This window comes from Pteropus medius, unplaced genomic scaffold (assembly GCF_902729225.1).
Source record: "Pteropus medius unplaced genomic scaffold, Ma_sr-lr_union100, whole genome shotgun sequence".
NCBI lineage: Eukaryota > Metazoa > Chordata > Mammalia > Chiroptera > Pteropodidae > Pteropus > Pteropus medius.
Window position 1 is genome coordinate 9,950 of NW_024341201.1, and position 26,205 is coordinate 36,154.

The 26,205-nt window shown below is 38.0% G+C and overlaps 1 long non-coding RNA gene across 1 annotated transcript; it reads right to left on the bottom strand.

Annotated features, from left to right (window-relative positions):
- Positions 1-23,419: 23,419 nt before the first annotated feature.
- LOC120592430 (uncharacterized) lies at positions 23,420-25,922 on the bottom strand. Its single transcript, XR_005650116.1, has 3 exons — positions 25,849-25,922; positions 24,393-24,533; positions 23,420-23,493 (listed from the first exon to the last, which is right to left on the bottom strand). It is a non-coding gene; the product is annotated as an uncharacterized LOC120592430 (long non-coding RNA).
- Positions 25,923-26,205: the final 283 nt, after the last annotated feature.

Below are 26,205 nucleotides of genomic sequence, written 5' to 3' on the forward strand. Positions count from 1 at the left end.
TAAGAAATTCATTAATTCCCTTAAGAGACAAACATGAGTGTGTTCGAAAGCCCTTGCACTGACTTTCAAGAGTCAGGACTTCTTCAGACTTGCTCACAAGAGTGAGAAAGCTATGTGATAAGTAGGGCTCTAGAAAAACATTTAATGAAAATGTCCCAGTAGGGACATTGATATCTGGGACTTCACTCTAATGTAAAATGCTCTGACCCAAACAGACTATGCTTACACGGAATCCCCGTTTGGGACTCACCAGACTTAGTCTGTCCTTGCACTGGAGTAAAAGATCAGGGCCTCCTGTCAAAGCACAGATACAATGCAGTCATAGCTTGTTTGTCCATGTGGCTGTGGGTGTCCATCCTCTAGATCATATCTGAGAGCCAGGAATGGGGCCCAGGTGTGGGATAATTACATGCTCCGTATGGCAAGACACTGCCTCTTTTCAGCAGGTTGTGACCTCTTCTTCTTTCTTTCTCTTGTCTCTCAGAAAAATATATGGTGTGTGCATATGGTATTCCTTCAAGTGCACACTCTAAAAGTGGGAGACAACAGAAATGTCTTTGATCTCAGTCCATCACTGAGTGATAACTAACTGAATCTGTGTGTATATTTTCTTAGATTTCTCATAGAACCATGTCACAAAATGGGATAGAGATAGTAGCATTTGGGGAGAGAGGAATTATCTTCCATTTGACAAGCATTTGTGACAGCAGAGACCAAGGCGAAGCATTCCAAGAGAGAATGGTGTGTGCCCAAGCCCCAACGGATGAGAATGTGGAGACCTGAGAGGTTGTCTTGGCCAATGTGGAGGAGATGCATGGAGACGATGGGGCAGAGGATTCAGTCCAGCGAGGGACACTGAGACAGGTCTCATGAAGAACCTTTGGTGGCAGGCTGAGGGACCTGAACAGTATTTAGACTCAACAGTGATACTGGAAGAATCTCCTTTACAGATGGTCATGATGAGCCTGACTGAGAGCTCGAGTGACATATAATGATCTCTCTCTCTCTCTCTCTCTCTCTCTTTTAATAGTCTTCATCATTTGAACAGTTTTAGGTTCACAGCCAAACTGAGCAGGAGGTACAGCAATCTCCTTTATATCCTCTGGCCTCCTACACACTCAGTCTTCCTGGCTATCAATACCTGGCACCAGAGTGACACATGTTACAATTGATGAATGCACATTGACACAGCATTATCAACCAGAGGCCATAGTGTAAGTTAGGGATCACTCTTGGTATTGTATGTTCCATGGGGCTAGACATGTAAAATGACATGTATCTACTTTAACAGTATCATACAGAGTAGTTTCACTGCCCCCCAAATACTCTGTGCTCTGCCTGTTCATTCCTTCCCACCCCATCCCCTGGCTTGACTGATCTTTTACTGTCTTTATAGTTTTGCCTTTTCAAGAACATCTCACAGTTGCAATCATGCAGTATGTAGCCTTTCCAGATTGGCTTCTTTCACTTAGTAATATGCATTTAGGCCTCTTCCCTGTCTTTTCATGACTCAATAGCTCATTTCTTTTTAGCTCTGAATAACATTTCATATTCTGGGTGTGCCACAGTTTATTTATCCACTTATTTACTGAGAGATATCTCGGTCACTTTCAACTTTGGGCAAGTACAAAGAAAGCTGCTGCAAACATCCTTGTGCAGGTCGTTGTGTGGACGTGAGTTTTCATCTCCTTCGGGTAAACACCACGGAGCTCGGTGACTGGATCATAAGAGTCTGTCTCCTTTATTTCAGGAAGATCACAATCTCCTATTTTAATGGAAGGTGGAGGTTGTTAGAGGCTTCCTATGAAAACAGGTTCAGGGGTGATAGAACCAGATACCAAGCGTTGGAAAAGATAATACTATAGAGAATTTAAAATAATTAAAAATGATGAACTATTTTCAAAAACGATTGATCCATGATCCTAATGCTTAAAAATTTCATTCAAACTTTCTGCATTTTGAAAATAAAATTACTAAAATGAAAGCCTTTGTCAAGTGGGGTGCTTTCTCCCGAGACTGCAGTCCTGTCCCAACCCATCTGGCCTTTGTCTCACTTGCCTGTATTGGCTGCAGGTTTTCCAGGGGCTCTTTGCATGGTGGGTCCTCATCTGCATGAACTAAGGGTGAACAATCACAGCCCAGTTATCAAGCAGTTTGACTGAATAAATAGCTGCATTTTGAGTGGGAATGAGGGGCAGACTCACATCTGCATTTGTGCTGGCACAAATGGTCATGCGTTCTTCAAGATCGCAGCCTAACAAGGCAGTCCTGCTCTTACCAGACACGTAGTTCCACCAGCATTCTTGGGCCTGACAGCAGGATGAAGAATGGAGTGATCTGCCTTGTCAAGAACAGAGGGCTCTTGGGCTCTGTGGCTGGCCATGTCTATTCCCTGGTAACCCTCTGGATTTCTTAGTGACTGACTCTCTCCTTGGGCTTACTCAAGAGTAATGACTGAAAACATCCCTAACCTGGGAGAGGAAATAGGCATATAAGCCCAGAAAGCACAGAGAGTCCCCAACTAGATGAACATAAAGAAGCCCACAGCAAGGTACATTATAACTAAAATGCCAAAGGTTAAAGACAAAGAGAGAATCTTAAAAGCAGCAAGAGAAAAGCAATTAGTTACCTACAAGGGAGCTCCCATAAGACTGTCAGATAATTTCTCAACAGAAACTTTGCAGATCAAAAGGGACTGGCAGACAATATTTAAAGTGATCAAAAGCAAAGACCTACAGTAACCAAGATTACTCTACCAAGCAAAGCTATTATTTAGAATCAAAAGACCAATAAAGAGCTTCCCAGACAAGAAAAAGCTAACAGAGTTCATCAACACCAAGCCAGTATTGCGAGAAATGTTAGAAGGACCTCTTTAAGAAGAGGAAGAAGCAGAAATGTTTTAAAATCAAAATATGAATAATAAATTGGCAATAACTCCATATCTACTAATGATTACTTTAATGTAAATGGATTAAATGCTCCAATTACAAAGCAGTGTGGCTGAATTGCTGCCTACAAGAGACTCACTTCAGATCGAAAGTCACACACAGACTGAACAAAGGTATTTCATGAAAATAGAAGTTAAAAAAAAAAAAAACCTGGGGTAGCAATATTTATACCAGACAAAATAGACTTTAAAACAATGTCTATAAGAAGAGACAAAGAAGGACCCCGTAATTCCAATTTGGAGCATTAACCCAAAGAAAACCAAATACTACTTTGAAGGGACCTCTGCATCCATATGTTCATTGTGGCATTGTTTACAGTGGCCAGGATATGGAGGCAACCTGAGTGTCCATCAATGGATGAATGGATAAAGAAGAGGTGGTACTTATATACAATAGAATATTACCCAGTCATAAAGAAAGAAAGAAAGAAAGAAAGAAAGAAAGAAAGAAAGAAAGAAAGAAAGAAAGAACGAAAGAACGAAAGAAAGAACGAAAGAAAGAACGAAAGAAAGAACGAAAGAAAGAACGAGAAAGAAAGAAAGAAAGAAAAGAAAAGAAAGAAAGAAAGAAAGAAAGAAAGAAAGAAAAAGAAAGAAAGAAAGAAAGAAAGGAAGGAAAGAAAGAAAGAAAGAGGAAGGAAGGAAGGAAGGAAGGAAGGAAGGAAGGAAGGAAGGAAGGAAGGAAGGAAGGAAGGAAGGAAGGAAGGAAGGAAGGAAGGAAGGATTGGCCTTCTCACTCTATCCTCTATGCTTCTTAAGTGTTCTGTCATATTTTCAATTTCTTTATCTTTCACTCTGAGTTTCAGGTAATTTCTTCAGATTTATCCTCCAAGGTTCCCATCATCAAAGTTCTCTCATCAGTGATATTAATATAGCTATCTAATCCTACCATAGAGTGTTATACTTCAAAAGTTACACTTTTCATTGATATTGCCAAAAGTCCCTGGGAGAGAAAAGGAAATCACCCTAGTAAACCATTGAGTTAAGGGTAGTAAAGATCCAGGCAAATGGATGCTGAGGTGTATTGAGCCTGTGAAGTTTTATTAGATAAGTCATCTTCCTCAAAGTCCTCTCTCCATGCCATATGGTCCTTAGCCAGGGTCATAGGCTCCCTCTAATCCAGTGGGTCTCGATGGGGAGCCATTTTCTCCCCCAGAGGACACTGGGAATGCCTGGAGTCACTTTTTATTCTCTACCGGAGAGAGAGGAGCACTCCTGGCATCTAGTGGGTAGAGGCCGCAGAGGCTGTTAAACATCCTACAGTGGACAGCATGGCCCCCACCTCCACCCTCAATGAACTCAGCCTAAAATATCAACAGAGCTAAGGTCTAGAAACCTTGCCCTATCCTAACCAGTTAGCATGTGTTAAAGACCGCTAAGCTTTGAACATGATTCTTTTCCTGTGTGCATATTGAGCTCATTTATAACCTCTGATTCAGTTAAGAGTTGGTTGTGTTTATTGACGCTGTACCCACATGCTTGCATTCATTATGCCAGCATTTTCCTTTGCCTCTGACTTTTGACTAAGTATGTATAGAGTATGTTTGCCTATAGCTTTCAAGAAACAAAAAGCTTCAAAAAAAAAAAAAGAAATAGGTTGCAGAACAGAGCAGAAAAGAATACAAGCTTCAGACACATCAAATATGTTTTATTTCAAATGACTAGATAGTTACAACAACATGTATATGTAGGAAATTTCTTCAAGAAGACTATCGCCAGCCATACCAAAGAGTTAGCTCTTCGTTCAAACCTTTAGTTTTGAAAATGTGACTGCAGGCATAGGTATCATTTTAACCTACTGTCTGACTAAATGTATATCACAGGAAAACAACGGCACTTATCAGTGAAAAGATGGCAGTTGTGATACCTATTGGAAACACCTAGCACATGCGATTCTGTTTTACCATTTCTCTTCCAACAGGAAAGTTAGGTGGAAATTCAAGGATGGTTTGGCCATAAAATTCCACAGTAAAATTCCAGATCATTATAAACAAGGTTCAACCACAGCTGAGGAAAAGACAGGAAGTAGAGATGTTGTAATGGGCATGGGCCATTAATCCAGGTGACGAACAACACCAGTGAGCCAAAAACCAGTGTGATTGAACTTCATAGAGTTCGCCAATGATATCAGCCCCTGCCCGGAGTAGATTTCATTTGAAATGACCCAGCTCCCATTGATCATGATGTACCTGGGAAACTCATGCATAGATCCAGAGATGTTAACTTCAAAATAAAAACTTCCCAAAGTCCTATGAACACAGTGGGGACAACTTTGCTGCCAAACCCCCACAAGCAGCAGGATCTGCTGTTAGCTATTCCTATGCCCAGCACGCAGCTCAGATAATTAAACAATAGGCCCATCATTTCATAGTACAAGCACTTCAAATTAGGGTGACTGAAGATGAGGTAGAGACATCATGAAGTCAAGACAGGAATACTAAAGAGAAAAAAGAAACAGAATGAATGAGTTCAGGAAGTGCTAAATAGTTACATTTTATTCTTCTTGTCTAAAAGTTATATTTAAGTGTTTTACATATATACTGTCCTTCGATTAAGGTTCTAAATACTTTATGTAAGAGTAAAAGATGTGGAGAAAATCTATGACCGCACTGGGAGCATTAATCTGGAATGCGTTTTTGGAACATGATTTGACAATATCTTTCAAAAGTTAAACAATACCTTTTCCCCAACTTTGATTCCAAGAGTTAATACTGAGGTATTTACTAGAGTTGTGGAAATGTATGTGGAGAGATGTTAGTTTCAGCACCGTTTATCATAGAGAAAAACTGGAAATAATCCAAATGTCTACAAATAGAAAATGCTTTAAATATGCCTTAATATATCTCAGATTACAGTGGAATATTACATAGCCATTACCGAAAATGAACAGTCTGAAAAACTTCGGTATTATACCAAAAGAAGCACAAGGCAAGAGAAATAAAAGCAAAAATAAATGAACAGGACTATATCAAACGAAAATACTTCTGCTCAGCAAAAGAATCCATTAACAAAGGTTAATGGGAGAAGGTATTTGCAAACAATGCCTCTGATTAGGGGCTAATATTCAAAAAGCATAAAGAGCTCAAATAACTCCATGACAAAAAAACAAAAACAAAAAAACAGAATCCCATTAAAACATGAACAGAGGGCCAGAACAGACACTTCTCCCAAGAAGACATATAAACGTCCAACAGATACATGAAAAAATGCTCAACTTCATTAGCTATTAGAGAAACGCAAATCAAAACCACAATGACATTCCACCTCACTCTTGCTATCATGGCTACCATCAACAGGAAAAATAATAACAATTCTTAGAAAGGTTGTGGAGGAAAAGGAGCCCTCATACACTGCTGGCAGGAATATAAATTGGTACAACCACTAGGGAAAATAGTATGGAGGCTCTAAAATAAGTAAGACTAGAATTGCTGCATGACCCAGCAATTCCTCTTCTGGGTATTTACCTCCAAAATTTGAAAAAATTTATCCATACAGATATATGTACCCTGATGCTCACAGCAACATTACTCATGGTGGTCAGGACATGGAAACAACCAAAGTGTCTTTCAATAGATGATTAGATAAAAAATATGTGGTACATATATACAATGGAATAGTACTCAGCCATAAGAAAAGATGAAATACTGTCATTTGCAACAACATGGATGGATCTTGAGATCATCATGCTAAGCAAAATAAGACATACAGAAAAAGTTAAGAACCATATGATTCCACTTATATGTGGGGTATAAAACTGAAAGCAACAAATAAACAAGACAAGCAGAGATTCATGGACACAGACAACAGTTCAGTGGTTACCGGAGGGAAGGGGTGGTAGTAGATAAAGGTAAAGGGAGTAAAATATATCATGATGGAAGATTTAACTTTGGGTGGTGAACATGCAATGCAATATATACATATGATGTATTATTGAATTGCACACTTGAAACCTATATAATTTTATTAACCAATGTCACCGCAATAAATTTAATTAAAAAGATTTTATTTCAATTATAAAATATATCTTAAAGATTGTTTCTAGTATTCAAATAACAATTAGTATCTAAAAACAGAATCACATTCTACATTCTTTCATATCTTATTATCACTTTAAAAAATCAATCAATTTTTGAATGCCATAAAAGAGAATATTGAGAGTTACATATTTTCATAATCCTGTGGATAAATCGCTGTGTTACAGAAACAGATATTTTATTTTGCAAAACCATCCCTATATTTTTAAATGTGATACTGTAGCATTTGATAAGAAGCTATAAGTCTGTCATCATAAAGAAATAAGGGATCAGTTACATCAAATTTCCTTGAAATCTGAAGTAACAAAATTTATTTTCTTCAATTTAATATGTTTTCAGTAGTGTATAAAGTAATATCATGAGAGCTATTTTGCTACAGCAGTGTTAAAGTCTGGAGCTCAGTCTAGGACAGTAAATGAACACATGTTCGAATCACTATTCTTATTCCTCCCTACAAAACATTGTGAAGAATATTTAGCATTAATCAATGTCAAGAGAAATCTGTCTTTCGTTTTAAAAAGAACAACCTAAATATAAATAATAAAGTATTATGATTCTAAATTTGGAGATTTTCAAATTGCCACAATTGAAGAATGACTTAAGCTTAAAGTGACAAAGATAAAAATGACAGAAGCAAGGACAGAGATTAAGATGCAGTTTGCTGTGGGAAGATAAAATCAGTGACAGGAATGGGCTGGAAGAGAATGAAATCTAGTATTTCAGCCCACTGATACACTAATACAAAGTCATGAAAACTTTGACTACTATTAAGCAGCAACACGGCAACTTAGACATATAACTAACAAGAAAAACAAAAATTTGAGTAGAGTTAAACTATATTTGTCAAACAATGTTACAAATAAATTTAAAAATACTGTTTGTTGAAAATGACATGGACCTCCAATACTACTTTATTCCTATGGTAACACAGAGGTGAAAAGGTGCATGTGACTCCACAACCTCCTGGGCTCATCCAAGCAAAAAATTTTTAAAAGCTTTTAAAGCTTGATTATTTATAATTATAATATAAACTATCACTGTATACACTATAAGTTTAATTTGAATCAAATAATTCTATTCAGAAGAATTGTTTCACACTAACATGAACATATGTTGAAAGAAAAAATTAAAAATTTAAATAACAAAAATATGATTTTGGTCACCATGGAAGCTGCATTGTCTTGATGTTTTTATCCATCAAACAGGGAATCTCCATTAGACAAAATCAGAAGAATGTGAATAAAGCAAATATCTTGAAAGAAATTATGTTGGGCTACTTTCTCAGAAAATGTGGTATTTGCGTTTGAGAGTTATATTTTTCTCAGGCATACAGTTCTCAAAAGAAATATCACTACTCTGCTATTTTTTGCTAAAAGCACTCTTGACTCTTTAGTTCCTATATGAAAAGAAAGGTGAAATGAATGATTGACTTGGGTGGGTGAACTTCAGGTTTAGTGACATTATTTTGTATTTACTTGTGCATTTAGAGAAATAGAGAAACCAGAAGTATCTATTGAGCCTAAAGTTTGAAAGTCTCTATGAGAATATTTTATACTAGTTCGTATTTATAGTTAGCACCTTTTCCCTCTCCCTCAGTTGTCAAATATCTTCACCTGATCTTCAGTGAATTAATCATCACTCTGAAATGGAATGACTTTATATTGACTAGGGAAGAGAAGAAATCTTTCTAGTACTGTCTGTTAACAGACATCCTCCAATTTACATAGTTTATAAGTCCTAGAAATTTCTGATTGCCACTTAGACACTACACCCTTGATACAGGCCACCTAAGTTGTCTAGAACAGAACCAGCTCAGAAAAAAGAAAAGCCCAGCTTCTTGGGATCCATCTTACTTTATAGCAAACCTATAGAAGTACAGCTTCCAGTGTGTGTTACAGCAATGTTTGAAAAGCAAGGACATAGCCAAAGATGTATGAAAGGGTAAAGGTTTAGAGGAGTATTGACCTATTTATTATTTTATTCATTGTCCTAAGCCTCCAGGACCCCTACTAAATAAATGTCCCCCTCATCATAGTAAGCATGCTACCACTCCACGCCCCCATCTTGGTCTATGACTGCCATCCTTTAACATTTTTTGTAAATAAAAATGGCTTTGAAATTATTGATAGATTCAAATTCTCATTCCTGAAACAAAGGCTCCTGAATAGCACTTTCATAGTCCTCGATCTCCTCATTTTTGTTTTCTACAATGCATTTGTATCCAAACTGCTCTGGGTGCTACTGCCAGACTTTTAAAAGAGTATAAAATGAAATACTAACATTTTTTCGTGTACTTTTTATATTTTTATTTTTCAATTGGAGTTGACATTCAATGTTAGTTTATATCAGTTTCGGGTGTATAGTGTAGTAGATAAATACCAACATTTTGATTTTAAAGTCAAAGTCAAGTTTATTTTATTTAATATTTATTTATTTATTTATTATCTTTTAAATTAATTTAATTTTTATGGTGACACTGGTTAACGAAATCCAATAAATTTCAGCTGTACATTTTAACAATAAGGCATATATATATTTACAATGTGTGTTCACCTCCTATAGTTAGATTTCTTTCTGACACTACATATTTGACCCCTTTATCCCATCTACCTCCTCCCTCCTCCCCATCCCCTACCTTCTGGTAACCACTAGTCTATTGTCTATGTCTGTGAGTCTCTGTTTGTTTGTCCTGTTCATTTGTTGCTTTTAGGTTTATATCCTACATATAAGTGATATCATGTGATTTTCAACTTTTCCTGTCTGGCTTATTTCGCTTAGCATGATTATCTCGAGGTCCATCCACGTCGTTGCAAATAGCAGTATTTCATCTCTTCTTATGGCTGAGTAATATTCCATTGTATATATGTACCACAGCTTCTTTAGCCAATCATCTATCGTAGGACACTTCAGTGGCTTGCATGTCCTAGCCACTGTGAATAATGCTGCTATGAACATCAATGTGCAAAAATCTTTTTGGATAAGGATTTTCAAGCCTTTGAAGTAAATACCAGTAGAGGAATTGCTGGATCGTATGGTAGATCAATTCTTAGTTTTTTGAGGTACCTCCATAGTGTTTTCCATAGTGGCTGTCCAATTTACAGTCCCACCAGCAGCGTATGAGGGTTCCTTTTTCTCCACATCCTCTCCAACATTAGTTATTATAGATAGCTGTCCTGTTGATTATAGATAGCTATTCTAATAGCTGTGAGATGGTATCTCATTGTGATTTTGATTTGCATTTCTCTAACAGCTAGTGAAATGCCATTTGAATGTCCTTTAGGGAGAAATGTCTGTTCAGGTTGTCTGCCCAGTTTCTGATTGAATCATTTGTTTTTTTGTTGTTATTGAGTTGTATGAGTTTTTTGTATATTTTGGATATTAGACTCTTATTGGAGGTGTTGCTTGCAAATATATTTTCCCATTCGAATGGTTCTGTTGTTACCTTGTTTATGGTTTCTTCTGCTGAGCAGAAGCTTTTTAGATTGATGAAGTCCCATTCATTTATTTTAGCTTTTACTTCCCTTGCATTTGAGGTCAAATTCATAAAATCCTCTTTAAGTCCAAGGCCCTTGAGTTTAGTGTCTATGTTTTCTTCTATGCATTTTATTGTTTTGGGTCTTATATGCAGGCCGTTAATCCATTTTGAGTTAATTTTTATGTGTGGTGATAGAGAACAGTCTAATTTCATTATTTTGCAGGTGGCTTTCCAGTTTTCCCAGCACCATTTATTAAAGAGGCTTTCCCTTCTCCACTGTATGTTTTTGGCTTTTTTTGTTGAAAATTATTTGTCCAAATAAATAAGAGTTTACTTCTGGACTCTCAATTCTGTTCCACTGGTCTGTGTGTCTGTTTTGTTGCCAATTTCATGCTGTTTTGATTACTGTTGCTTTGTAGTATAATTTGAAGTCGGACAGAGTAATGCCTCCAGCCTCATTCTTTTTTCTCAGTTCAGGGTCTTTTGTGCTTCCATACAAATCTGATGATTTTTTTGTTCTAGTTCTTTAAAAAAAATGTCAATAGGATTTTGATGGGTATTGCATTAAATCTGTACAGGTCTTTAGGTAATATGGTCATTTTAACTATGTTGATTCTTCCAGTCCAAGAAGATGGAATACCTGTCCACTTCTTTGTATCTTCTTCGATTTCTTTTAATAGGGTCTTGTAGTTTTCATTATATAGGTCCTTCACTTGTTTCATTAGATTAATTCCTAAGTATTTTATTCTTTTTGTTGCAATTGCAAAAGGAATTATTTTCCATTTCTTTTTCTGACACTTCATTATTAGAGTATAGGAATGCTATGGATTTTTGAACTTTGATTCAATACAAATGTTTATTTGTATTCAGAAACATTACTGTATTTGCTTATTGTTTTTAGTAGTGTTCTTGTGGAATCTTTAGGGTTTTCTATATAGAGAATCATGTCATCTGCAAATAGTGACAGTTTGACTTCTTCTTCTATTTGAATGCCTTTTATATCTTTCTCTTGTCTGATTGCACTCGCTAAGACCTCCAATGTTATATTGAATAACAGTGGTGATAGTGGACAGCTTCGCCTTGTTTCTGATCTTAGAGGGAAGGTTTTTAGTTTTTCACCATTAAGAATCACGTTGGCTGAGTGTTTGGCATAGATGACCTTTATTATATTAAGGTACTTTTCTTCTATTCCAATTTTGTGAAGTGTTTTGATCATAAATGGATGCTGTATTGTCGAAGGCTTTTTTTTTTGCATCTATTGATATGATTCTTATTTTTTAATGTTTATGTCGTGTATCACATTAACTGATTTTTGTATGTTGAACCTCTCTGTGCCTTTAGGATGAAGCCCACTAGATCGTAGTGTACAATCTTTTTAATATGTTGCTGTATTCAGTTCACTAGTATCTTATTTACGACTTTTGCATCTGTGTTAATGAGAGATATCGGTCTGTAGTTTTCCTTTTTTGTGTGTGTTATCTTTTCCAGGTTTTGGTATCAGGGTAATATTGGCCTCATAAATTGACTTGGGATGTATTGCCTCCTCTTCAAATTTTTGGAAGATTTTGAAGAGAATAGGTATTAAATCCTTGAATGTTTGGTAGAATTCACTGTTGAAGCCATCTGGTCCTGGACTTTTACATTTTCGTAGGTAATTGATGATCCTTTCAATTTCCATACTGCCGATCGGCTTATTTAGATTTTCAGTTCTTCTTGATTCAGTCTAGGAAGGTTATATTTTTTGAAGTACTGATCCATTTCTTCTAGATTATTAAATTTGATGTTATATACTTTTTCACAGTATTCTTGTATGATCCTATGTGTTTCTGTGATGTCTGTCATAATTTTGTCTCTTTCATCTCTGATTTTATTTATTTGTGTCCTTTCTCTTTTTTCTTTAGTGAGTCTAGCCAAGGGATTGTTAATTTTATTAACTTTCTCAGAGAACCAGTTCTTTGTTGCATTCATTTTATCTATAGGGTTTTTTTTTGGTTTTGTTTTTTTTTTCCCCCAGTCTCATTTATTTCTGCTCTAATTTTGATGATTTCTTTTCTTCTGCTGACTTTAGGCTTCATTTTTTCTTCCTTTTTTAGTTTTTAAGATGAAATGTTAGGCTTTATTTTGGCTCATTCTTGTTTTTGGAGATAGGCATGTTATGATATGAACTTTCCTCTTATGACTGCTTTTGCAGTGTCACACAAGTTTAGATATTTGTACTATCATTATCATTCATTTCTATGTACTCTTGATCTCTCTTTTTATTTCTTCTCTGTCCTAGTTATTCTTCAGTAGCATGTTGTTCAATCTCTATGTATTTGTGATTCTTCCTGCTTTCTTTTTGCAGTTGACTTCTAGTTGCAAAGAATTATGATCAGAGAATATGGTTGGTATGATTTCAACCTTCTTATATTTGTTGAGGCTATCTCTTTGTCCCAGTATGCGGTCAATCATTGAGAATGTTCCATGTGCACTAGAGAAGAATGTATAAGCAGCTGTTTTGAGAAGGACAGCTCTGTAAATGTCATTTATGTCCAGTTGGTCTAATGTGTCATTTAAGGATGTTATTGCCTCATCGATTTTCTGTTTGGATGATCTGTCCATATCTGACAGTGGGGTATTTAGGTCCCCTACTACAATAGTGTTTTGATCTGTTTCTCCCTTTAGTTCTGTTAGTAATTGCTTTACATATTTCGGGGCTCCCTGATTGGGAGTATAGATATTAATAATTGTTATGTCTTCTTGGTGCATGATTCCCTTTATCATTATGAAGTGTGCCTCAATATATGTCTTCACCTTTTTTATTTTGAAGTCTATTTTGTCTGATATTAGTACCATTACCCTCACTTTTCTATGAATGTTATTTGCTTGATATATCATTTTCCACCCTTTCATTTGAGTCTATATTTGTCTTTGGAGCTGAGATATATCTGCCGGAGGCATCATATGGTTGGCTTTTGTTATTTGATCCAATCCACAACTCTGTGCCTGTTTATTGGTAAGTTCAGCTCATTTACATTTAGGGTGATTATTGAAATATAAGTTCTTCTTATAGCCATTTTATCTTTTGCTTTCTGGTAGCTAGGTGTTTTCATTGCTTCCTTGTCCTTGTGCTTCTGTTATCTTTATTTTCATTGGCTTTTGCAGGTTTTCCCTCTGATCCTTCTTGTTTTATGTTATATATTTCAGTTCTGAATCTTTGGTGTGTGGTTACCAAATTATACGAATATGTAAAGAATAGTTATATATATATATATATATATATATATATATATATATATATATATATATATATGTATATTGTGTATATATATATACATATATATATATATGTATATATATATACATATACAGTTGTCCATACCAACCATATATATATATATACAGTTGTCCATTTTCTTCTATATGAACCTTATCTCCATTCTCCTTTGCAAATTTGGATCTTTGAATCTTCCCCTCTTCAGTCATTTTTGTCTCAGTTTGTCCCTATGTATGCTGAAGTTTTATTACTATCTTTCAATAGCAATTCTCTTCTTATTGTTTAAGCTTATAATGCCCTGTTTTTAGTAAGGGTTGCATTCCTCTTCTTCTGTCTACTAGTTGCCTTACTCCTAATTATGTATTTTATCATTTTGTTTTAGGTGAGCTGACCCTTTTCAATATTTTCTGTAGTGCAGGCCTCATATGGAGAATTCCCTCAATTTTCGTATGTCTGGAAAAGTCTTAATTTCTCCTTTATATCTAAAGAAGAGCTTAACTGTATACATTATTCTAGGCTGCTAGTTCCTTTCATTTAATATTTTGAACATTTGATTTCACTCTTTTCTGGCTTGTATGGTCTGTGCTGAGATGTCTGACGATAGTCTAATGGGTTTTCCTTTATAAGTTACCATTTTCTTCTCACTGGCTGGCCTGAGAATTCTGTCTTTGTCTTTGATTCTTGATAATTTTAATACAGTGTATCTTGGTGAAGGCCTTTTGGGGTTGAGATATTTGAGTGTTCTGTTGACTTCTTGAATTCCAAGCTCCAGTTCATTCTTGAGATTTGGGAAATTCTCATCAACTATTTGTCTGAAAATGCTTTCTAGTCGCTGCTCCTTTTCCTTGATTTCGATAATGCCCATTATTTTTATGTTTCCTCTCCTGATGGTATCAGGTAGTTCTTGTATTTTTCTTTCATTATTTTTCATTCTTTGTTTTTTCTCTTCTTCCTTCTAATTTATTTCTAGATTTCTGTTTTTGATATTACTGATTTTTTTCCATTTGGCCAACTCTATTTCCCAAGCTTGCAATTTCATTTTTCAACTCTTGCAGTGTGTTCTTTTATCTCTAGAAGTATTATTTCATTCTTTTTGAGGGTTTCGATCTTCTTGCTAAAGAACTCATTCTGCTCATCTAGTTGCTTTTTCAATTCCTGAAATTTTTAATATGACTTGCTTTGAAATTCACTGAGTTTTTTCAGAAGTACCATCCAGATTCTCTGTCATTTAATTCACATATTTCTATGTCTAGAGCTTATTTTCTGGAGATTTTTCTCTTTCTTTCTGAGATGCCTTGTCACCTTGGTTATTCATGATTTTTAATGAACTATTTCTCTGTCTGGGCATTAGTGGAAGTGTATTCTGCTTCCTCCCCCCCCCACCCCAGAAAGAAACTATATTATATAAAGGTCTCTCTTTAGCCTGTTGCTAAGAAGACGCTTTTCTTTTTTATTTCCAGTAGGTGGCATCTAAGCCTCTTGGATCCCTGTTTTATATAAAGCCTTAATAATACCTTTTTATTTTCTTGTAGATATTTAATCATGCTTACTACCCTTGGTCTCAGTCCCTGTCAGTTAGCAACAGTTTTGGTAGTGTTTGCTCAGATTCCCTGGGGCTCTGTGGCATTCTATCTTGGAGGGTATGGTGGAGGAACCATCTGAGTTGGGGGATGGAGGCTACAGCTCTGTGTTAGTTTTGCAACCATGGTCCGTAATAATCAACTACTTTTTCTCTGCCATTCCACTTTTCTGCTTTCTGCCCTGATGACTGGACCCTGCTACCAGCAGTGTAGAACTCACAGTACTCCTAGGCAGGGCTGTTCAGGGAACTCACCACACCTTCTCCCTTCCCCCTCCTTCTACAGGGAGCTCTGGAGGTTGTGAGAGGCAGCTTCTTTATTTCTCCTAGTCCATCATTCGACACCTTGGTTTCTGTCCTCTGGTAGCTCTTATTTGCAGATCCTACTCTCTGACATGCTGGTGTGCAGTTTGGGTGGTTTTTTTTTTTCCCCCTGAATTTTAGATGTTCAGCTTATGTTGTTTCAAGGGGAGAGATCTGGAGATGTCTCTCACTCTGCCATGTTTCTCTTCTTTTCTCAATTTTATTTTAAATCAGAACCATCTGAAAAAGTCAATGTCTAAAACAGCGGAACTCACAGTGTATAGGCTAATACAAAAGCAAATGGTAAAAAAGTTGCCCATGTTTAGTTAAAGAACAGGTTGTAGAAACAGAGTCTCTACTATAGAGCTAGTCAGCAATGCCCAGGAGTGGCCCAGCCACTGCTGGTATCCCTTGTCTCTTAGGGAACCAGGGAAGAGGTTTCAACACCATCTTTGAGGATGGCACCAGGGGACAGGATATGGGGGCTGGCCTCTGCTCGAATCCCCTCACTTTTCACTACATGGAGAAACATTTATCCATCTGGCTAGTTCTGACTATTGGTTCTTGTTCTTTTTTGTTTACATGACAGACTACAGACTGACCAGTACTGGACTTTTCCATCACAGGTCCTGAAGGAGGTGGTGATTATATAAATCTGCAAGGCGACTTGCCTGTGGGTAGACAGCTTAGCACCACCGTAAGAGAGATACTTAACTTGGAAACTCATTCAGGTGGGTGGCTAGGACAAACATCTTCTTTTCTTTATGCAGTGGAATTTCTCAAAATAGTTGTAGACCCAGGATGCCTGGGTCATGCAGCCTGTGTGAAGTGTCACATGATTAAGTTCTGCATTTGTAAATCCAGAATATTCCAAATTGTTTTTGAGAAAATTTATGAATTGAAAGAAATAAAATATGTCGAACACACAATTTTATTATAAAATATAAGTCCCTCAATCAGACAGTTAATTTCCTTCTCTTTAAATTAAAATTTACCAAAAACTTTTCAAAAGAAAATTAGAAAGAACCCAAGGACCAAAATTCAATTGAGAGCAACAAGAATAAACACAACCAAGATCAAAATTAAACAAAATTCAAAGAAAGAAAAGTCATTTTAAAAAACTTCACCATTATGTTGTAAAATAAAACACAAAAAAGGCTTCCAGGGACTTGTTTTGGGACATTGCTTAGTTGAATAAAATAATATTTAATATATAAATATATAAAACAATCAAAACTGTAGCTAAGGATGACTGAAGGTGATTCATGGTGGTTCATGACAAGCCATGAGAAAATGAGACTATTCATTTTTCTCATTTTGAAAGTGAAAATGAGAGAAAATCTTTTTAAAATTTTTTTAGGACAATCAGTGAATAGGACTGATTCTGAAAATTAACCAAATAAATCTTATTAAGTATATTGCTGTAATTAGGAATCTGACTCCACTTTTTGACATTTGGCAGCTGAGGGCTTTTATGCCTCAACCTCCCACTGCCCTTATCTGGGCAAGCCAGTTGGTAAGCCTGGGTGGTCCTTACTCTGGCACTGGTGAATGCTGAATGCTTACAGGAACTTTCAGTCTGGCCACACCCTCTAAACACAATTAAACCCCAGGTCAGTCTCCTTTCCTTGTTGTCCCAAGACATTTAGGACTTGCTTAAGAGGCCTGACCTGTTCTCCCTAGAAATCTCAATTATGTAAATAATAACTTTTCATATTTATTTGGGTGTATGTGTGCTGTATCAATCTTGACATTCAAACCAAACCTTGGGCAGGGCATCCATCTTCCTCCCCAGGAGACTATAATGATTGGCCCTATGAACAGGATGTCTAGATGTTTACACCTTCACCCTGGGTCTGACTTCCCTTGCTTTTGATGCAGGACAGGGCAAATCTCTGTGAGTGAAGATTCAAATCCCGCACCAAGAGAGAGGGTTCTCTGCTCCATAAATAGAGTGTGACCTTTTCTCAGAGACAGAGTGAGAGAGCCAAGAGGGACAGAGAGACAGAGAGAAAAGGCTGGGAGAAATAAGACAGACCAAAGAACAGACAAAGAAAATGACAAAAGACAAAGAAAAAGACTCTGAGTGTTTGGAGAATTCAGTTTATATATCATTCTGAATAATAGTTTAAAGACTTTGCTTACCAATTTCCTTTGAAGGTATGAGTATACAGTGTAAAAGTAAGGGTGTCTAGCTCGAAAGGTGTGCTAGCCTTTGTTCCATAGATTTCCCATGGTTCTGGTTGGAGGGAATGAATGCAGGGTATGACTTAAAGACTTTGTTTTTCCTTTACGGTTTGGTACATGTTTTTTTAGTAATCCCAGCAGGATTATTCCTTTGTTCTGTAGGTTTCCTGCAGTCTGGCAGTAGTACTTTGAAGGCTGTGAACATAGCTTGATTGAATATTTAGTTCTCATGCCTCCTCCCTACATTACTTTGACTTGCTAACCTGCTCTGCCCATTTCAGGCCATTGTGCAACAAAACTGATAGCTGAGAAGGCAGTCACCATAATGAATAGGTAAATGATTCAAGGGAACTCATCAAGGAAAATTTGGGCTGCTGCTTCACGGTGCGGGGAAGAAGATTATGTCTGGAACTGAAAGGGATTCACTAGGTGCCTTCTGGAACTCTCATGTGCAGTTCTAATGCTCGGTAAGCAGATGTAACTCAGGAATGACATCACCTCAAGGATTCAGATCCTTTGTCAATGACTGGATCACCCCACCAGCTGAAGTTCCAACATTTAAAGCTGCAAGCAGAGTGTAAGGGGTTGATTTTATAGAAAGAGAGGTAGGATAACTCTTTGCTCATCCATTCCATAATATGTGGAAATTTTTCTTGTGACCAGTAAGATTATCATTTAAGTTCCAGGTGGGAATATCATCAAATGGGTCTTATCTTTTGATGTGAAGGTGTATTATGTTACCCTGTGTTGAGCAGAGTGTTTCTTCATATGAGCAAAGCAAAAATGGGTGCTGGCTATGGAAATAATGGTAGATTGTCTTTTTTATTCTCAGTTTGTCCAACTATATATATCCTATTTCCTTCTCTCCAATGCTCTGTGTCCCAGGAATCTGACATCCCTAGACTGCATTATTGTGGCTTCCTTGTTCCCTGGCTAGCAGATGGATTTGGCCAATGAGAGGAAACAGATAGAAATTAAAGAGTGAGAGGAGAGAGTATTTCCAAGACACAGTGTGAGGGGCTCTCCAATCGGCCTCTAGTCTCTGAGTCTCACTTGCATACAGATTTTTCCTGTTTAGCTGAAACATAGCCTCCACAATCATCTCTTGAGAAAAACTCCTTTGAGAGAATCCCAGCCAAATCTCCTCTCATCCTGACCTCCACTCTCTGTCTCACTCTCTCTTTCTCTCTCTCTGCCAGCCACCTGCCTTTCAAATATCTTATTTGTGATTCTGACTTCTGGAAAGACAGATCAAACTCTCCGAGTGGAAACTTGGAAACCTAATTCTACACATAAGTGAAAGGTACTTTCCTCCTATAAACTTAGCACTCCACTGTGGCTCTGAGAAGAGGGACTTTCTTGTCTTTCACAACCCAGACTCTCCCAGGATGGCTGACGCCCTCTCATGGGTGAGTGGTCAGAATTCACATGACCTGAGTGTGATTGCTTCCATTACCAGCCCTCCATGGATAGTAGGCAACCCCCTGTGGGATGTGGAGTCCTTGTTACCAGTTGTTTTGGAGAGTCAGCCAAGTGTGAGGTGAGGTAGATTTCCACCTGGCCCTCCTTCCACACTGGTGTGAACACTTTAATATGTCCATGTATATCCTAGCCTGCCTGGTACATTTAGTCACCTTTGCTAAATCCTTCTGTGCTCCTGGTTTTTTCACTCTGTAGGATGATTGTGAGATTTGTCCATGTTGGTTCATGGAGCTCTAAGTCCTCAGTTTCATGTCTTCTCTTGGATGCAAGTGGGCAGTAGGAGGTTGGCTATTATGGGTCCCTGCTCCCTGGTTTGTCTCCTTTGCACCCAACCCACTGTTCTTGGCCTCAGCCCTTCAGGATTCTTTACCTCACAGCCTCTGTGCGCTCACAAATGGTGGGTTGACAGTCATAGCTCAGAGGTGCTCAGACACCCTCCCTCCAACCCACAGCCACACCTGACCCTGTGAGGAGGGACTGTGGCTGTAATGTAGGGAGGAGGCAAGAGAATTAAAATGTTTAATCAAGCTACATTCAGAGATTGTGATATGGGGATCAGCCCTGCAGCCAGGCCAGGAAGACACCTTCAGAACAAAGGAAGATTTCTGCTGGGATTGCTAACAGCACATTCCCCACACCTGTGAAGAGGAAACAGGAACCAACATGGCTAAAACCAGGGGGAAACTATGGATCAAAGGCTGAGAACTGCCAACAGTCCTTTCACTCTTTATATTCTTACCTTTTCACACTACATATTCTTCCCCTTCTCCTTCTTCATTGTATGTCCATATCAAAGGAAATGGGAACTAAAGAATGACATATAAACTGAATTCCCTGAATACCTCCCTACTCACCGCCTTTCCATGTCCCTCTCGCTATTCATCTCACTCTCTGCCTCAGAGAGAATACCACCCTCTATGTAGTGTTATCCCTTTTATAATAAACTTTCCTTTTGACTCTAACTTTGGCATGTATGTTGAATTCTATCTACGCTATTGGCCAAAAGACTCTCTTCTTTTCTCAGTGCAATGCTTGGTCTCTCTCCTGCCCCAATTTGAGGAAATTTATCATGTCCTGCATTATGAATATTCCCTTATTAAAATGCCTCGTGCTCTCACTTTTTAATATTAAGTAAAACCGACAGACACAAAGCTGTAACTTCTAAATGATGTCCTAATGAGCATCAGAGTAATAAAGAAAGGATATTCTAAACTTCCCAACCAGCTTATGTCCTGTTCTTAATGTCTTCTCATCAGAGTAAGCAATTGGGTTTTAGGGGAAACAGAGTGGACTGCTTCCCAAGATGCAGAGGGAGATGAGTCTTGGGTCTCGGAGTGACCTAGTACTTCATCACTATTCCCTTGCTTATTTTTAACATTGAAGCTGGAAGGATTCTGGCATGTGGAGTGATCTCACCATCCCCATGTGTCTGAGAGCTCCTGCATAGAATGTGAAAATGAATAGACTCCCCTCCAGTCTAACTGAGAAAGCTGTATCAGCATAAAAATACCTCAAACCAAAAGGACTGAAATGAAGTTTTATTTTAATAGCCGAAACAAAAGTTTGTTATTCTAAACCTTTTTTTTTTTTGCACTTTCCAAAATTATGGGGAGGCATGAGAAGGTAAGTCACATGATTTTTTGGCAACGGCCAACTCCACCCTGGTGTGGCTCGTGTCAGCATCCACAGCCACTTCGAAGGATCCACATCATTTCTCTTCATCCCCAATTGCCTATTGAGTAAAAAGTTCACAACATTTTTGGAAAACTGGGTGGATTTTAGGTATTCATTTGCCTTCCTCCTGATTGTCGGCGGGGGCATGCTGGAACTGACTTCAGAGTGTCCTTTTTCCATGACTGGTTGACACCGCAGATAGCTCCAGAAGAGAGCACAACCTAGAAAACCGGGGGGAAAAAAGATGAAATCCAGTTAATTCAGTAGACCCAGGGGGCTCTTTCACCTGTCTCTTCCCCACCACACAAACATTTGTTTCCAGAAGTAATTACAAGAAATTGCTTTGGGGCATCATCTGATTTGAAATGCCAACCTTAACATTTCTGTGACTTTGTCATGGACATGAGTCTGTGTCTAGAATCTGTTTTTCTCCATCGACATATTTTTAAGCCCTATTTTAATTGTTAAATCTATAGTGTTGATTTTCATATATTGTAGGGAAAGATCAGTATCATGGATACTCCCACATTTGTTCTCTTCCATGAACTGAATAATCAGCTCATTCATGGCAAATTCTGTTGAGGTTCATAACTATGTTTGCATTGAATGCATAGATTTATCTTGGGAAGAATTGAGAGGATAATAATAATTAATTTTCCTATCTAGCAATAAATGGTATTTTTAGTGTCAAAACAGGAAATATATAAAAAATTCCATGCATATTTTCCTCTACTTTTAAAGATGGCATTCACATGTGTTTTCTGTCCAGGGTGAACTTGTTACATTATTTGTTATTTCATATCTTATTCTTAGAGGAGTATATAACATCTTCTTTTGTGTATTTAAGTTGTATCCAGTCTTACTTTTTGTAAAATATCTTGTGATTGACTTGATTATTCTAAAAAGACATTCAGTTAAGAAGACATAGGCAGCTTTCCAATTTCCATATGTAAATAAATTGTAGTACATCAATAATAAAAAATAAAATGCAACTAGTGAAAAGGATAAAGGGGTCCTCTATGTATTGACATGGAAAGGATCTCCAAGAAATGGTAATTGAAAGAAGAACCTTGAAAAACAATAGGTTTCTCATTATCCCATTTGTCTTTCATCGCTGGGTCATCATTATGGATCAAAGTAAATGCAAACAATAATATCTGAAAATTTTACAGCAAACTGCTAATGGCAGTTCTTCTGGTATATGGGTTTAGGATGATGTAATTTAAACTTGCATTTTCTATTACAAGAATGTAAAAATGTGTGTAAGTCAATTTTATAAAATTATTTAAATAAAACGGGAGTCCTCAGAAGCATAGATTTGGGACATAAGGAGACACAAACGCCAAGGCAGGTGGCCACTCACTCATTTGCTCAGCCTGTTTCCCCCAAGAAAAGGACATTGGAGCTCAGAAGAAATGCAAACAAACAGTGAGCCAACCTGGAACTGGACCTCCATGCAAGACAGTGGACTTAGCCAGGGAAGATTCTCTACCTTGTCTGTGTCTTTAAGAGGTTCTCATTCAGCAGGAAAAGAGGAGATAATTGATGGCTCCCATTCTCCAGTCTCTTAGACTCCCTAGACCTCTGTGTTTTACCAGGAATATGGTCATGAGAATCACAACGCCAGCAACACAGATCTCGGCTCAGGGTGTCTGCCTTCCAGGCACTTCTCCAAGGACTTTATGAACAGCAGCTCATATTACCTTAATAGTCTTGTTGGGTACCATGGCTATGCCCATTTATCCAGGGCAGGAAACTGAGACAGGCACAAGAAAAGTATGTAACTGGCCTAAAGTCACATAGCTAGTATGTAGCAGAACCAGGATGTGAACCCATTTGTCTGGCTTCAGAATCTCAGCCCCCCCACCCCTTCAGGATGCCTCCTCTTGATCCCTGTGGAAAACAAGGAAACGATTCTCGGTCTTCTATTTGTTTTGGTCTTTATGTGCTTCTATATTAGATGGGATGACACTTGGATGACAGAGCCCTTCCTGCCACTCAAGAAAAATAAGTGTGGCCTGGGTCCCTCTTACAGGCATCTGTGCCTCAATTTCCACAGTTGTTATGTGAGACCAAATGGAGGAGCCAGTGTGGGAGCAAGTCACATCTCCTTATAGTTGTTATTCCCATTCCTCAGAGAAGAGCATTATCATGCTCACTTTGGCAATACATAAACTAAAAATTGGAGAAGAGAATTATAAAAGACTCAAATACCTGTCCTCATCATTAGTCCTCTCATATTTTGTAAAAGTCCATACCCCACCTCAAGGCAGTACCCACATAGGTCACAATCTAATGTTAACTTTATAGTTCTGTATCAGAGACTTTCAAGGTAATGTGGCTTGAGAATTGTGACTACTCAGCCTATTTTCTACAAGGGAATACCTCATTTATGTAAATTGGCATATTAAAAAAGCAGTGATTTAATTGTCATGGCCAAGGTTGAATCCAGAGTTTGAGAAAGAGTAGAAAATCCTACCTGAGACTGAGTTCCCTTGCAATTCTCTCCTAGTGATTGGAACTTGAAGCCAAAATTGCTGACCACTGCCCAGGGACCTGTTGAAACAGAGTGAACATTAAGATATTTTGGTAACTCCTCTTACAGGAGAAGTTTTAAGTGGAGAGATTTTGCTCAAGTCAAGGAAGAGCACTGAGGCCAAGATAGCTGAGCATCCAGGGAACAGAGAAGCAGACGGTGCCCCAAAATAGGTAATATCTGCTCTCTCCCCAGCACCTCTCACTTACCGTATTCAGCCCTGATTACGAAGTAACCCAGGTGGTTGTGGCCAGCTCTTGACTCTTGTAAACAGTTGTGGTTATTAGTTTTTAAAGGTCATTATGAGGTGTGGTGACACCTCTTGGTGCCTAACCAATCAGGCCCTGGAACTCAAGGAAAGAATGGGAGGAGGAGAGAGAGAACTCTCCCTCCTTGCTTTCACTTCTAGATCAATTGCCATTTCTGCAAGAACCACAGCTGCTCAGTGGTCTGGGAAATAAAACATCCAGATACTCCAAGATATTGTGGCATCTCTATCTGCCATCAATAAACTGATTGAGCTGATGAACTCCAACCCTGATGTGTAATGTCAGGATAAAGACTGTCATTTGTCTAAATTAGTAAAAATACATCACGTACAGAAGTAGTTAAGAACATAGGCTCAAGAGACAAGTCGTCTGATTTTCAGTCCCAGTTCTGCGTGACCTTGGGCAAATCCCTTAAACTCTGATCCTCTTTATAAAGTATAAATAACAATAGTAACTCTACCCTTAGGAGTTTGTGAGGATTAAATAAGGTGATACAGTAGTCTCCCCACCTATATCTATGGTTTGGTTCTCGGAGGTTTCACTTACCCTTGGTCAACCATGATCTGAAAATATGAAATGGAAAATTTCAGAAATAAACAATTCATATATATGATATCTGTCCCCTCTTATACCAACTCTCGGTCACTCACCATATTCAGCCCTGAACCAGAAGTAATCCAGGTGCTGACGATCAGTGTTCAGATCTTGCCATGGAGTGCAGTCACAAAGTTCTAAGAACCATTGTGAGTCACAGTGATTCCTCCTGGTACCTAAGCAATCAGGCCCTGGGGCTTAGAGAAAGGCAGTGGAATATGAGGAAAGGAAATTTTTTTTTCTCCTTCTTTGTTCTCTCTTCCAGACCAACTGTGATTTCTGTAGGAAATGTGGCTGCTTAAAATAACTCCCATGGTCTGGGTAAAACACTTAGATATACCTACCTGATGTAGCATCTTTACATGCTATTTACAAAATGAATTGACTTCATGACTTCAACCCAGATGAGAAATAGCTATGAGGAGAACTAGCATTTGTGTATATTAGTAAAACGATGTTGCATACAGAAGTGGTTAGGAGCAGAAGCTCAAGAGACAGGCTGCCTGTTTTCCAATTCCAGTTCTGTGTGACCTTGGGCAAGTCTTTTAACTTCTCAAATCCACAGGTTCCCCCTTCGTAAAGTGGGGATGACAGCAACACTTCCTCCCTTAGGTGTTTGTGAAGTCATTGGCTATGCAACTACTTGTGTTCACACACAAGAGAACATTCCATTTATATCCCTCAAAATTCTGCCAACATCTGCTGTTGAGAACCTCAGTTGGAATGATTCAGCATGTGCCATATTCCCAGAGAGCTAGGACGACTACCCTTGCAGCCATGCACGAGCTCAACTTCAGTTCTCACTGAAGTCTGCTGCCTGGGACACAGATGGATGTAAGTCTGGGTGTCTAGGCTAGAAGCACTGCTGCTGGTGGTACTTATGGTTCTCAGTAAACCATTAACCCAAGTCAAGTACAAGACCATGCGATTCCATAGCCCACAGACATACCAAATTTCAGCTTCTGTCTACAATGCCTTTGTTATTGCTGCTGCCTATGCCTCTGTTGCAACAGAGTTCCTGATCCTCAGGGTTTTAGGGGAAAACACTCATTGTACCCCTGTGGCACAACCAAGTCATTCAAAAATGACTTAAGCCCAGAATCCTTAAACCTAGTAAAGCAATCATTGCCATCGATGAGCCCCTGATTCTGATGATTATGATTTGAAATTCTCTGGAAGAAGAAATTTATACATATGATCAGGGAAGAGAGGAAAAGTATATCTAGTACCTACCTAAAACAAACAAACTAACAAACAAACAAACAAAAACAAATCTGGATAAAGGGGGAAGAAGTAATAAACTGAAAAAGAAGTCCACAATTTGACCCAGTTGGAAATCTATTTACTAGGATAATATATAGGATGCTCCTTGACTTACAATGAGGTCCCTTTTGTCCTGATAAGTCAATCCTAAATTGAAAATATGATAAGTCGAAAATGCATTTAATACACCTAACCTACTGAACATCATAGTTTAGCCTAGCCTACCTTAAACAGGTTCAGAACACTTACACTGGGCAGTATCTTGAGTAATTGCCTTCCTCTTCTTCTCACCAGAAGCAGGAGACACAGTTGAGTGTTTTGTAGTCATGATGAGAAGCAGAAACCCAAAACCCTATAAGCAAAAGACGCTGACAACACAGCATACTATGTATCAGTAGTTTACACTTGTGATCATGTGACTATCTGGGAGTTGAGGCTTGCTATGGCTGCCCAGCCCATTAGAGAATACCATACCTCATATTGCTAGCCCAAGAAAAGACAAAAATTCAAAATTCGAGGTACAGTTTCCACTGAATGTGTATCATTTTCACACCATCTTAAAGTCGAAACATTTTACATCAAACCATCATAAGTCGGGGACCATCT